This window comes from Takifugu rubripes, chromosome 22, assembly GCF_901000725.2.
Source record: "Takifugu rubripes chromosome 22, fTakRub1.2, whole genome shotgun sequence".
NCBI lineage: Eukaryota > Metazoa > Chordata > Actinopteri > Tetraodontiformes > Tetraodontidae > Takifugu > Takifugu rubripes.
The window spans coordinates 7023347-7037566 of record NC_042306.1 but is presented as its reverse complement, the minus strand read 5'-3'; the positions used below and the strand labels follow the sequence as shown (position 1 = coordinate 7037566).

Genomic DNA, 14220 nt, shown 5'->3' with positions numbered 1-14220 from the left:
CCACAAAACACATGTGGATTGGTTGGGTAAACTCCCATGCACCCTCGAAGACCCTGCTGAGGGTGTAGAGCTGGTCCACTGTTCCACGCCCAGGATGAAAACCACATTGCTCCTCCTGAATCTGAGGTTCGACTATCCAGCGGACCCTCCTCTCCAGTACCCCTGAATAGGCCTTACCAGGGAGGCTGAGGAGTGTGATCCCCCTATAGTTGGAACACACCCTCCGCTCCCCCTTCTTAAAAAGAGGGACTACCACCCCGGTCTGCCAATCCAGCGGCACTGCCCCCGTTGTCCACGCAATGTTGCAGAGTCGAGTCAACCACGACAGCCCTACAACATCCAGAGCCTTAAGGAAATCTGGGCACTTTGTAGACTGGAAATGATGACTCCATTACTTTAAAGAGGTCAAAAGTATTTCATACATCCAATGAGCCATTCAGCCATCAGGTTTTTGTGCACTGCCTGAGCCAAATTGCAGACATAGGAGCCTCCAGAGGTGAGGTGGGTTGCCCTGCACAGGTGACACCACAGGGCACTTCAGGATATTTTTTTTTACATTGTGAGATTATCCTTAAAAAGTTTCATACCATATGTTCTCCATCTCTTTTTCATGTTGATGCTAAATTAATTACCATCTATGCTCATCAATTAATAAAATATATGGGAAAGTTTTTAATTGGCTGCCTGCACTTAGCATTGAAAGACATTAACATCACCTTAGTGTAGTAATGCTTTTGAATCACATGTCCAATATTTTGCTAATGATATGCTTTGTAAAAAATAAATTTAAATATAAATATAAAATCTTTAAAATCTCTATTTAAGGTAGTCAATTTGCCATGCGTTCTAAAAGCTAATGCTGCTTTACAGAGCCATCAACCTCACCTCCCTTTATACACATATCATGGATTAAGAGAACATTTTGGTGTACTCTGATAAATTATTTACAACTTCAAGCTGTGTGGGCCTGCATTTTATATTTCTCTCATGCTGTTTCTCTCATGCTGACGATGGACTCTTCTGCCCTCTTTGCCCTAAACCGCCTCATATGTTTCCCTGCAGCTGTCAACCATGTCCCCCTGCTGTCTGTCATAAACTATGAAGCTGCAGCCACATTTTGCATCATTTATAGAAAAACTGTGCTCAGTTTATCCATAAATAGTTTATCTACATAAACTACTGAACTACGGTATTTATTTCTAGTAGTACTCTGCAATTTTTTTAAAAGTATGAATTCTATCTTTTTCAAATAAATAAAATAAATCCAAACTTTCTATTTCTGAAGAATTTTCTGAAATTGATTTAAATAAGACCATATTGTGAACAAATACCCATGAGTAGAAATCTGTAAAATATTTCCTGTAGGTGGTAATGGCATAATTGTTGTAATGGCATCTTATTGTGTTTGTCCCTCTTTTGCTGTCAAAACAGCCCTGACCCGTAAATGTCATGGACTAATATGGTCCCCTGAAGGTGTACAGTGGTATATAACACCAACAAGTTAGCAGGAGATCCTTTAAGTCTTATCTATTGTGGGGTTGGGGCCTCCGAGGATGATTGATTGGATGGAGATTTCGAGGGACTGGAGGATTTGGAATTTTTTAGACCAGGTCAACACCTTTAATTCACGTTCTTCAAACCAAGTCTAAGCCATTATTGCGTGACAGTGAGCATTTTCCTGCGGAGAGGGTCCTCAACCATAACGGAATATGCTGTAGTTTCCATGAAAGGCTGAATTTGGCATGTATACATTTTTAGATAGGTGGAACCTGTCAAAGTAACATCCGCATGGATGGCAGAACCCCAGGATTCCCAATAGAACATTACCAGAACCATCACATTGCCTGTGTTGGCTTGTCTTTTTTTTTCCCGTAATGCATCCCGGTGCCATGTGTTCCCTACGTAAGTGCCCTTGGCTTTCCAAGTCACTCAATCACTTTCTACCGCCTGTTCCTCCACTTTCCAAGTCATGTAAAAGAAAATATAATTTATCAGGCCAGGACACCCTTTTTCGTTGCTCCATAGGCCAGCTCTGATGCTCATGTGTCTATTGTTAAATTAGTCTCTAGAAGTGCCTTTTTTCACCTGAGGAACATCACAAAGATTAGGAAGCTACTGACACGGCATGATGCGGAAAAGTTACTCCATGCATTTGTTACTTCCAGGCTGGACTATTGTAATTCTTTATTATCAGGGTGCCCAAACAACTCTTTAAGAAGCCTCCAGTTGATCCAAAATGCTGCAGCCAGAGTTCTGACAGGTATTGATAAAAGAGATCACATAACTCCTGTAATGGCGTCGCTTCATTGGCTGCCCGATAAATTTAGAATAATTTTTAAAACCCTTCTTTTGACCTACAAGGTCAAGGCCTAGCTCCATCCTACCTGGAGGAGCTAGTGACACCTTATCAGCCCAATAGACCACTCCGCTCTCAGAATGCTGGTCTACTTGTGGTTCCCAGAGTTTCTAGGAGTAGAATGGGGGGCCGAGCATTTAGCTACCAGGCCCCCCTGCTATGAAACCCCCCTGCTCCCTCTCCTGTCCGGGTACGGGAGGCTGACTCCAATGTTCCCTCGAAGCTGCTTGCACATACTCAGCGCACAAGAAAATCTATGCAAGGTTTTGAACAAGCGTTATACTGGTGTGTGGCCACAGCGTACCCATCTGATCTTGCTCACAGTGGTCCTCAGTGTGCTCAGGGAACTTGTGTGTCTGCTCAGACACATGAAAAATTAGAGGGAACATTGGCTGACTCCATTGCTACTTTTAAGATCAGACTTAAAACCTACCTCTTTGAAAAAGCTTATTGTTACTAATTCTGTAGTTCCAGTTACTATTATAGATAGACAAATTATCATACTTAGGGGGGTCGTCTAATCGTTAGGTCACATCTTAGCTATGCTGTTATAGGCCAAGGCTGCTGGGGTCTGGAAACATGATCACCTGACAGGCCTCTGTCACCCCACTGGGTCATGGTTTCCTCTCCTCTCCTCTCCTCTCCCCCCCCCCGCCCCGCCTTCGGAGCTGCATGATGACCTCCGGCCCCGCTGACCCGTTGTATAGTGTATTTTTGTATGTGTTTCTGTGCTCTCCTCTCCTCTCCTCTCCTCTCCTCTCCTCTCCTCTCCTCTCCTCTCCTCTCCTCTCCTCTCCTCTCCTCTCCTGAGAGGTTCCCTCCTTGATAACTACTAATTTTTGTAGACAAGGAACACCCCACAAGGGCTGCAGGTTTCGAGAAGCTCTGACCCAGTCGATTAGCCATGATGATTTTGCTCATGTTAAACTTGCTCCATCTCTTGGTTTTCAGTTATGATGTTGAGGCTGGCTAGGGGTCACAGGAAACTGTGGCATACAGAAGATAATGAAGTCCAAATTGCACTGAAGGCATAGACATATACCGTATTTTCACGACACGACATATACTGTATTTTCACGACCATATTTCACGACCCTGTATTAAAAGGCACAGTCTCAGTTATGGGTGCTATTTCTGTATTTAAAACATACACAAGGCGCACCGTATTATTAGGCGCATGGTGAAACATACAGTAAAAAATGACAACGGAAGTAAAACAGTGAGTTTCGACACATTTATTGAACAAAATATTCATTCTTCCGCCACAAAACCATCAAAGTTTTCATCTTCTGTATCTGAATTAAACAGCTGCACTATTTCAATGTCCAACATCCCGAATTCCTCTTCTTAATCATCTGAATCGGACTCACCGACCGGTTCCGGTTCAGCGTTGATTTTGTGAAAGTTCTTAAAATACATGAAGACGGTATCATAGCCCATGCGTCTACAATCCACCCGCATATGGTGGCATAACTTGCCCGCCGCTAGCTCATAGTCTTTGTGAAGGAGTGTTCGCCTTCCGTTATCCAGCGCTCTGTCCGTTTCCGTGGCAGCCGAGAACCACGGTGAACAACGACTTCTCGTGCCCCGTTGTGCGTATCGCCACCGTGCTGGTCCCTTTTTCTCCACTTTGTGGGTCAAAGGGATGTTAAAAGACAGAGGGATCTCATCCATGTTGGTGATGTGGCTGGGCATGGTTATCTTGTTGCGGCAGTAGGTACGGAAGATGGCCACCCTCTCCTGGTAATCCGCGGGCAACCGCTGCGCAACAGTTGTCCTCGCGCGTATGGAGAGATGCCGCCTTCTCACGAAGCGAAAACACTAAGATTGCTCGATTGCCATTTTCAGCCGCATATTCGATGTCCTGCAGTTTAAAGTAAGCCTCATTCATACACGTCTCGCTTGACCGGCGCCATTTTAGGGGATCCTTACGCGTAGGTGTGCCGCTAATCGATTGGCGGAGCATTTACCGTAGTGCACACACCAAAGGCGCACAGATTTTGGAACTCAGTCCACACACAAGGCGGTCCATATTATAAGGCGCACTGTTGATTTTTGAGAAAATCTCAGTGTTTTAGGTGCGCCTTATAGTCATGAAAATACGGTAACTGAAATTGGTAGGTGGCACCTAAGAAAATACTGTCACCATAGTATGACTAGTGTAATTTGGGAAATGTTATAAATTAAATCTCCTAAAGTTAATGTTAATGTTAAAAGAGTGATGAGACATAAAACGTGATCGACTGCCAACTACTGGTGGCTGTGAATGTAACTGCATAGATACATTCACAGCCACCATAGATGAGCTGATGAGAGTGAGGATCTATAAGACCTAAGATAAGATGGACACTGTAGACAGTGTTGGGATGCAATTCCAGACCTCAGGCTTGCGTGAATACAAGGCATCTCACATCCATTCATCCAAAAAAGGCTGGAATGAGACCATGGGTGAGATACACAAGAGAGAGGGAGAGATAGTATGGCCGAGGGAAAAAAGTGATTGCAATGACAGCAATCTGAATGGGAAAGAAACAAAAAGGAGAGACATTCTCACAGTCTGAACAGTAGTGTGCCTTCTCTGGTGAGCCAGTATACAGTATATTCAAGCTTATGATTATGTTATTGTTCCTGGATGAAAATCTGTAGGAGGAAATTGATGGTATCAGGTATTCAAAATAGATTTGAAATCTAAAACTAGAAAATCAGAAAACATAGCTCCTCACATTGTGTGACATAATGAGAAAGATGAGATGAGAAATGAGAGAGAGAGAAAATTGTTTCAACAATGCAGCCAAGCACAGATTTTCTAGATCTTCTATTATTGTGGGAAAAAAGAGTCAAAGCCAGGAAACTGTGCTTCACTCAGATTTCCCATAAATCAATGATGGTTCACCACTTTTGTGTATTTGCAGACAGCACCCCTGCCACAGTGTTAGACAACCAATCTCAGGTGCTTCCAAGCAACTGAGTGTGCAGTGCTGTGATTATGTCTGTGTGTTAATGCACAGTGTTAAGTTCAAGGTGTTCCTGGAAATATGCCTCATTTAAAAAAAAAATGAGGCAAGAGAATAGCAGGGATAGCCCAGGAAGATGGAGCCACTTTGATTGATGATACTCCAGAGTTTACGTTGTGTGTGTGTGTGAGAGGGAGGGGGGGGATTCCCTCTTCGGCTGGTGCTTTTTTTAACCGCAGCATTTATAAAAGTATTCCAAAGTATTCCATCCAAAGAAAAGCTGGCAACAATCAAAGATACCTTTGCGTCTGTGAGAAGGCTTGAATATGTTTAATGTTCAAGTAAACACTTCAATCAATCAATCAATCAATCAATCAATCAATCAATCAATCAATCAATCTTTATATAGCATCTATTACAATCAAAGGAAGAAACCTTTAGCCAAACCAAGCTTATATAGGGGGACCCTCCAGCTGATGGCCGGCTGGGTAGAGAGGGCGGAGCAGGAGGACAGGTAGAAGAGAGACTAAGCAGAGATCAATGAAATACATTGATTATATTAATTCTAATAAACTGCCAGTAGAATTGAGTGGGTCAGCGGGGTCAGAGGTCAGTAGGTCAGCATACAGCTATGAAGGCAGCGATAACTGTAGATGGATACAGCGGGGGGGGGGGGGGGGGGGGGGGGGGCAGAAAAACTACACAAGAAATAACATCACGGATCTACTTGGTGGAGAGGAGAGGAGAGGAGAGGAGAGGAGAGGAGAGGAGAGAGGAGAGGAGAGGAGAGGAGAGGAGAGGAGAGGAGAGAGGAGAGGAGAGGAGAGGAGAGGAGAGGAGAGGAGAGGAGAGGAGAGGAGAGGAGAGGAGAGGAGAGGAGAGGAGGACTTTCAGGTGATCATGTTTCTGGATCCCCGGCAGCCTTGGCCTATAGCAGCAATACTAAGATGTTAGCCTAATAATTAGATGACCCCCTAAGTATGATAATTTGTCTGTCTAGGATAATAACTGGAACTACAGAATTAGTGAGAGGAAGGTTTTAAGTCTAATCTTCAAAGTAGAGATGGGGTCAGCCTCCTGTACCTGGACAGGGAGCTTGGATCAGTAGTAGTAGCCGCATCAGTAGTTTCCTGATCTTTGCGATTAGTCTCAGGTGAAAAAAGGCACTTCTAGAGACTAATTTAATGTGTGAGTTAAAGAACAGATTTTGGTCAAAAGTTACTCCAAGATTCCTCACAGAGAGACTAGATGCTAAGAAGATGCCATCTAGAGTGATAATGTGATCTATTCTATTCCTGAGAGGTTCAGGACCAAACACCATGACCTCAGTTTTTCCAGAGTTAAGGAGAAGGAAATTTGAAGACATCCAAGACTTTCTGTCTTTAATACAGATCTGAAGCTTCACTAATTGCTCTGTCTCCTCTGGTTTCATGGATAAATATAGCTGAGTGTCATCAGCATACAATGAAAATTTAACTTAATGACTTATCTTTTGCTGTGATAACATCAATACAAGATAGAAAAATAAAATAGAAAAATAACATGAAGTAGAAGTAGTCCTGATGTGGTTGTATTTGGGTTTCAATGGAGACATTTATTCCCTCAGGAAGAATTAAGGTCAAGCAAGTATTTTTATGTGCATCTGACTTATAATGCTGTTCTTGTATGACTATGATAGGGCTAAATAATATAGCTCATTTCCAGCTGTGCGCCAGTGCACAAAGCAAAGTCAATAAAATGTGAAGGTTTGGTGTGGAAGAACTTGACTGGCACTGAGTCCTGAGCTCAGCCTGAATCTTCAAATTCAACACCAGTGTGTGACCTGACAGATGCGCTTCTGGAAGAATGGGCAAAAATTGCCACTAAAGTACCTCTTGGACTGACGGTCAATTTATTTTTCAGTATCTTCAGATAGAAAATAGCAACACAAAAGTAAAAAATATACTGCAAATATACAGTGGGACCTCTACCTATGAACGTCTCTACATGCGAAATTTTCAGGTTATGAAACGTCTCAACAGGAAAATATTTCCTCTTGTTACAAAAGAAATTTCTGGATACGAAAGGCAAAAATACGCTACCGCTGCTACTCGCAGCTCGTGGAGTTTAGTGAACGCAAACATCCTTGTAGCTGCTCTGCCATCTTCCTGTAATCCCATTGGCTAGGAGGGACGTCAATATGTACAAGATTGTGTGTATCCCAGCATCTTCTTTGTCGTCTTCGGGATTTATTGTGGGTGTTAGTATGTTTGTCCATTAGATGGCGGTGTTACCACAAGTGTTAACGTTCGTTGCTAGTAATGACGGCTAATGTAAGATTAGCCTGTAATAAAGTTAATTTTGTTCCGGGAGAAGCCTTGCACTGAATTCCTACATTTATTGTGCGGTAATCTAATTGTAACATGTATTTGTTACATGTTTTGATGCTTTTTTATGATTTATAGAAAAAATTATGTCTGAATTTTGGGGGGCTTGGAACGGATTAGGGCATTTACATGGAAAACGCATCTCTACTTTCGTAATTTTCAGGTTACGAAACAACTTCCGGAACCAATTAATTTCGTAAGTAGAGGTCCCACTGTATAGTTCACTGATACTTGCTTAATTTAAATGTTTTTTGTCAAAATTCTGCAAAAGTTAAAGTCCTTTTAAGCCTACAGCAACAGAAAGCAATGGCCTACAGAGCTCCAGATTTTCAGTTTAAAAAATATATAATGCCTTTTGTCTACTATATAGATGTACAACAATCAAAAACAGACAAGAAAAAGTCAAATAAAAATAACTTGGCTTGTTGTTAACGTCTCTTTGTGACACAGACTCTTTCTGACTCTTTGTGTTTCACGAGTACTTCAATGGTTCTTTTCTGCTATCAAAAATGTTTATTTGTCAGTCCTATAGTAGGAAACAAGTTTCCCTGTTCAATAAAATTATTTCTTTGCTCACTACAATAAATGCCAGTGATAAGAACAGATGACTCTTTAATATAAGGAGAAAAATGACTAATGCAACATCAACTATGTGAATTAAAAGTGTTTCCACAGTCATACAAATGTTGATTATGATGTTGGTGCCATCTTTATTATAGAAATATATACTGTATGTGTCATGAGTTCTTTTACTCAAAATAATTGATGATTGTATTAAGTGTCACAAATGCACTATATCTATATTGCACTTCTCCATTTATCTCTGCTCTCTTTGTAAGTCACTATTCACCCATTTACATTCATACACTAGTGGCAGAGACTGAGCCATCTGTGCATTATAATTAACCTATTGAGCATATTTGTACACTGAAGAGATGGTTTTAGGAGCTATTTTGGGTTTCATTGTTTAGAATTGTTGACTCAGGTAATTATCAGTTCCTGGGCCAATATGGATTACATCACCCTAAGCCATAGCTGTGTGTATGGCTCCCATGTGATTACCATGATTGCCGTGCACAAGTAACATCTTTTCACGCTGAATGTGGAGTGGATGGTGTGCTGGGATATCAATAAATAAAGGAATCACTATCGATGGATTAGTGATTCAATGAATGAATGAATGACTCAATTAATCAATACCTTCTGTTATTGTAGAGCTAAAAAAGATGTTTAAATCAGAAAGGCCTTCAGTATTCAGTGCTACACTTGCAGTATATAAACACTGACAGAATCCAAGAGTAACAGCATTTAACTGTTCAAGTAATGGCTGTTGTCTTGCATTAATGAGGTTGTCTTTCTTTATTATGCTACATCTTATAGAACGTGAAAATGTTGGATTTTGCATGACCTGGCAGACTTGTTTGCTTTATAACTACAGTGAGCAGTTGACTGTGATTTCATGCTTTAAATGTTTCAGTGGTTGAGCTTTTCGTGAGATTCTTTGGAGTTGTAGTACTTTGGCTGAAGGCAGGGATTAAAATTAGTTAATGGATTACTTTATAAAACACTGAGATTATTAGCTCTCCCAAAAGCATCATTTATTTCCATATTCCGTATCCGAACAGCTCTAAACTCTCACGAAAAATATTATTATATCATTAAAATAAAACTTCTGGAAGCTTTTTTTTTATCCACACAGTGAAATATGCCAGAATATTGAAAGTACAGTAATCAGGAAGTAGTCAGGGTGGTGGTAGCTCAGTCTGTTTGGAACTGGGCTGAGAAGTGGAGGGTTCTGGGTTTGAGCCCCAGTGCAGGGGGGAAGGTTGCCAGAACACCTTCAGTGCACTGCTGAGGTACCCTTGAGCATGGCACCGAACCCACAAATGCTCATATAGGGCCCTGTGATGAACTGGCAACTCATCTAGCAATGGACCCGACCTTCGCCCCCATTGTGTATCCTCCCTGTGACCCTGAAAGGGATAAGGTGGTTAAGAATATGAGACAAAGGACAATGATGATAAACAAAATCATACTGTATGAACCACTTACTGTCCAGCATACATCCATAGACCTGATCTAACAATGGCTAATGGATTGCAAAATGATCCACATTCGATTGCTTCTAATTAGAACTGAATTTCTCCATTTCTTTTTTTCTTATCTGAAGAATTTAGAAAATGAATTGGTCAGTATATATTTAGTCTGACCTTTTCAGATTAATCAATTATTGAAGAATGAGCAATACTTGTTCATATGTGCAATATGGCTCATGTATGAATATAATTTATTAAACCTGCTGACCAGGAAATACCAGGAAACATATTCAAACACCTCATAACCAGCTCTCTCACGAAAATAAAGCTTTGTTTGCTCATCTTACTGGTTATCCCTCTGCTTTTGTTACCAGAGCTGAGATTGGAATTCTTTGAGGTTTTTTTTTTGTATCATTATTATTATGTGACTCAGACTGTTTTGAAAATCCATTTCAAGATTGCAAATGTCCGGTAGCGTGAGCTCCAGTAACAGTGCCATGTTAACACCTCTCTTCTGCAGGAGCCAACACATCATTCAATCACAATTATGCTGCAGATGTTTGTGTGATTGTAGCTCTTCCTCTTCCATGAGAGCAGCCCTCACCAGCATTGTCTACACCCTCAGCATTGCTGAGTGCAAAGGGTCATGAGCACAATTTACATCAAAACACTGAAAACATATACACAGATGTTTTATTTGTATATTTACATTCATAACCTTTATGAACTACCTGTATCCTTATACTTTGTAATTGCAGTGGCTTTTTGGATGACTTATTAAATTAGTTGTATTGAAACTCATGCCCCCCCCCCCCCCCCCCCCCCCCCCACCCCCCCCCCCCCTCCATTTTGCTTATTACCCCATTTTATTCTGCCACCTACAGCACTGGGATGTAAGAAGTGTGGCTTTAACCATGTCACATAGCCGTTGTATCAGACAGGTTAAATGTACATTTCGATATCTGAGTGTAAATGCTGTTGTTTCCAGGCAACAACATGTTTCTTCACAAGGAATTAGAAAAGGAGGAACTCTGTGGTCTCATTTTGGTAACACAAAAAAAGACCTCCCCTCTCTCCTTATCCTTCTGTGTGTGAATGAAATACTTATCTGCAGTTTGATTTCCTGCATGTACACATGGCTCTCAATGCTCCGGTGTTTTTTAGTTGATTTAAATTCGGCGTGTATTACGCTCCTGCCTTTGATGACCACGACTGGTGTTTCTGTTAGTATTAAGTGCCATTAGTTTAATTCTGGAAAAAATGTTGAAGTGTCTGTGAGCAAGACAACAAAAGAGAGCAAAATACTGCTTCTCCTGAAGCTGTCCCCAGTGTATGCATGTCAGGGATGCTTATTTTTTTATTAACTCTTTATTCAGCCATCAGTGTACAAATGTGAATATTAAAGGGGACATGCATATTACCTATATAGACACAGTCTTTTAAGCATCTTATCTGACAGAATTAAATGTACATGTGATGCGAGTGCGCGTTTGTAGGTGTTTGTGTTTTTGTATGTGTTTGTGAAGGAGTCGGTACACTGGCACTGGTCATCGCAGTCACATCACTGCAGGAAGTTCCTGGGTTTAATTCTTTGTGGCTCTCTGTGTGGACCGTCCATGTATCACCTGACCTTCTGCTCTACCGAGGTCATCACAGTTGCCGTCATCCATGTCAGGAGTTTAGCTGTGTCATCGACTGACATCACAACGTATCAGTGGAAATGACAAATGAGCTTAGCTGCTTATAGTAAAACAGGGACAGTTACAGTATGAGTTAGAGTACAGTACAGTATGAGCAACCCGGCATCTAGGCTATTCTCTTCACAAAAATTACAAAATACATAATGTGACACCACCAAAACCAATGCTAAAATACATTCAACAAAGCCTATAAACTGCATGCATCTTTAATTCCAAAATAAAGCTAATTGGAAAATGAAAACTTTAATGATACAATAAAACCAATTACCGTAAGTTATACTTTTGCTGTACAGACAGTGCAGTATTTTACAAAATAACTTTCACTGGGAGATACAGTTTCAGAACTATGGTCATTATTGCCTGATGATGAATTGCTAGGGCTATAAAGTCTCTCCTTCTTTTCGACTTCAGTATAATGCACTTTTACATTTAAATGATGTTCAAATGCAGAAATGACTTATTGGAATTATCTTGATGTTTTCTCTAGACTTCTCTATAGTTTAAGCTACAGCAGGTTGTGCCAGAATAATGACACTGAAAATGTGTTATCAACACTACTGATGTGTTTGCATGCATTGTGTTCTTCCCTAGACAAATGGGGCTAATGTGAGAGCAGTTATACATAGAAGAGAATTTCTTCCAGTTAGCAACAACTGTGCAGTCGTGGGGATGTGAGAGAGACAGGTAAATGTATGTGTCTGATTCTCAGTCTCAAATAAAACGTTTAATCTTCACCAGCTATGTAACTTGTAATAATTTCAGTTATTTCTATTTGCTATGTCATACATGTCACTGGAAATTAAGTATAAAGTATATGTACTTACATATAATCAGATTACAATTACTTTAAAACCTCTTGTGTAAGGTCATCCATGTTTAAAAGAATTAAAATTCTAGGTTAGTTCAACTGTTTGTAGATCTGACATGTTCTTGTGAAGATGATCACAGGAACAACACCTTGAAAATAATTACAAATATAGCAGTTATTTTGAAATTACAAGGTTTTAGAAGCTGTCACAGAACTAAGATAGTAATATAGCACTTTGCTTTTAAATGTACTCACAATACATGAAAAACCAACTTGATTGGAATATCTAAATGGATAATTTGTTGCATTTGTGTCTTCTAATTATTGGACCAGTACTGACTGCAGTGCAGTGATTACAATTTCACAAATCATGCACATCAGCCATGAAACCATTCTTTTAAATTAATTATAATGCTTGAAGCTGTCAATTCTACAATCAAGTCACACTGCTCATTCATTATTCTGAATAGAACAGCTCAAATGTGCAACATGGAGGAACAGAAAACAGCAGTAGAAAGCACAGTTTGCATACAATTGTATTTCGCTGCCAAATCAGAAAAAAAAATAAAAATATTTTTTATCATTCTCACTGGAGTGGATAAACATAGCGAAAGCAGTGTTTCGTCTGAGTGGAAACTCATCAGTCTATCATAGCTTGTAAGTAGAATATGAGTGTTAAAAACATGATTCACTCTTCTTTCACAGTCAGCTGGTCATTGCAGTCCCCACCTCCTTCACACATCCCACCACTGAGCTGTTCCTCCGTATCTGTCTATCTTTTGCTGGTTCTCAGCCATGCATAGAGACAAGATTTCATTTCTGTCAAGCACTGAGCAGCAGAAAGAAAGAAACAGGTTAAGCCCACGCTTCTCTCTCTCCTCAATCCTGCTTTAAAGACTGAACTGAATCATAGCAGTTAGTGGGCGAAAAGTAAGACAGGGGGGAAAAATCCTTTCCACGCACATTCTGACGTACTTCTCCATAGTCAATTGGGGGTTGTATGGATGGGATGAAGAAGAGAATAATTGATGGAGAGGGAGCTGTTGCTCACCCCCAGTTCCTCTTGCTTCGTCTCTCTATAGCATTTTAAAGCCTGCTTTGTTTACTCGTAACATCCATCCACTGAAATAAAATCCTCAGGTCTCTGCATCAAAGTATTTCTAAAGAAGAAACAATTACGACAGCAAATTGGACTTTTATTCGCACTTTACATGGGTGTGTAGGTTTGTGTGAAAAGGTTTGTACAGTGAAGAAGTGCTTAAGAAGTGCCAGGTCTAATTTAATCTTCCAGCGTTAAGAGTGACAGAACATCCAGAATGTTTTGTGTTTGGTAATATGTACAACAAACCTCTGTTACTATAATTTCTGTAGGTATGATTTGAACAGCTATAGAATTATTTTATCCCCTCAAAACATCAGGAAATATTTGTCTTGAAACTACTAATTAGATAAATGAATATGTCTTAAATACATATGAAATAGTGACACAGATAATAGAATTTGGCTTGGTCTTGCTGTCACTCATGGCTCATGTCTTCCTGTATTGGAAAATAAGTAGAGTAAATATACTTTTGAGCATCCAGTGCATTTGTATGTATTCATACAAGCGTGTCCAGAAGACATCATGTATAATGACTGAAATTCTGTTTAGTCATATGTGTTTCACATACAGCTGAAGTTGCCATGGTTACACATTCTCAGTCTTTTTGAATGGGAAGGAATTTGATACAGAGATAGTCAAGAGGAAGAGAACATTTTAGTTCAGGGGACATGTGCACGGTTAAAATATATGTTTAATGCCAGATATGTTGCTATTTATTGACTTGTTTTCCTGTCTTTATTTGAAAATTAATGTTAATTAATGTTGATATAAATTATTTTTTTAATTTTATTTTTAAACTGAATTCCTTTACCTGTCAAAATTTTACTGCAACTGTGAAGGTCAAGAAAGCAAAGTTTGAATTGTAACCAAATCCTTTTTGACTGAACTTTTTCACATG

General features: G+C 40.1%; 1 protein-coding gene across 3 annotated transcripts in view; it reads left to right on the top strand.

Moving 5' to 3' along the window:
- The window catches only part of LOC101066834 (disks large-associated protein 1-like), a 60686-nt gene that overhangs the window by 1920 nt on the left and 44546 nt on the right, over nt 1–14220 (top strand). Inside the window, exon 2 of one of the 3 annotated variants that reach the window (XM_029830405.1) lies at nt 12004–12096. The exons of 1 other annotated variant lie outside the window; for it this stretch is intronic. The gene's annotated coding sequence lies outside the window, so the exon portion shown is untranslated. Of the gene's footprint in view, nt 1–12003; nt 12103–14220 lie in introns of all 3 variants that reach the window. One more of the 3 variants, XM_029830406.1, reaches the window with a different exon arrangement.